The sequence below is a fragment of the Colobus angolensis genome, unplaced genomic scaffold, assembly GCF_000951035.1.
Source record: "Colobus angolensis palliatus isolate OR3802 unplaced genomic scaffold, Cang.pa_1.0 Scaffold38, whole genome shotgun sequence".
Classification (NCBI taxonomy): domain Eukaryota; kingdom Metazoa; phylum Chordata; class Mammalia; order Primates; family Cercopithecidae; genus Colobus; species Colobus angolensis.
This window is the reverse complement of record NW_012117154.1, coordinates 6,718,818-6,719,426: the sequence shown is the minus strand read 5'-3', so window position 1 is coordinate 6,719,426 and position 609 is coordinate 6,718,818. Positions and strand designations below refer to the sequence as shown.

Below are 609 nucleotides of genomic sequence, written 5' to 3'. Positions count from 1 at the left end.
CGCAGCGCGTTCCTCCACCCACAGCTGCTGGGCGCCGTCCGTGTCTTTCGCTGCAGGACTCCAGGGAGACTTGGGGGCCTGGGGTCCCCCATTTAGCCGTAGGGCGGGGGGATCAGGTTCAGCCTCTGAAAGTCCAGAACACGGTGTTTGAGAAACGGCCCCGCCCGCGGCCTCCGGGACCTGGCGAAGGAGCCCCGCGGGGCGCCCCTGCTACCACCCTGCGCGGCGTCGGCCCAGTCCCCGCGAGCGCCCGGCTGCCCCTGCCCGTGGGCCGCACCGGAGCCGCGCAAGGCGACTGTTCTGCGCCTCGGCTCGGGATCGGACCCGGCGCTGGGCGCGGTCACGCAAAACGCTGCGCACGGTGTCCGGTGACCACAGACAGCGGCCATCGAGTCCCTCCCCGGCGCGGCGCCCCCCTCTCCCGGGCCCTTGGGGTCGGTCCTCGAGGACGCGCAATCCCCCCACCCATCAGGACGCACGTTTCGAGCTCGTTAGTAAATGTTCCTTAAATTCCCCAAGGGCAAGAAGTTAACCAAGTAAAACAGCATCGGAACATCACGTAGGGGCGTTCGCACGGCCCCGGGGTCCGCGGGCGGGGGCAGGGGCAGG

At 69.8% G+C, this 609-nt stretch overlaps 1 protein-coding gene across 1 annotated transcript in view; it reads left to right on the top strand.

Moving 5' to 3' along the window:
* Positions 1-402: 402 nt before the first annotated feature.
* Positions 403-609, top strand: part of LOC105520393 (cystathionine beta-synthase) — a 26,699-nt gene continuing 26,492 nt past the window's right edge. The window contains exon 1 of the mRNA XM_011954111.1: positions 403-559. The gene's annotated coding sequence lies outside the window, so the exon portion shown is untranslated. The remainder of the gene's footprint in view (positions 560-609) is intronic.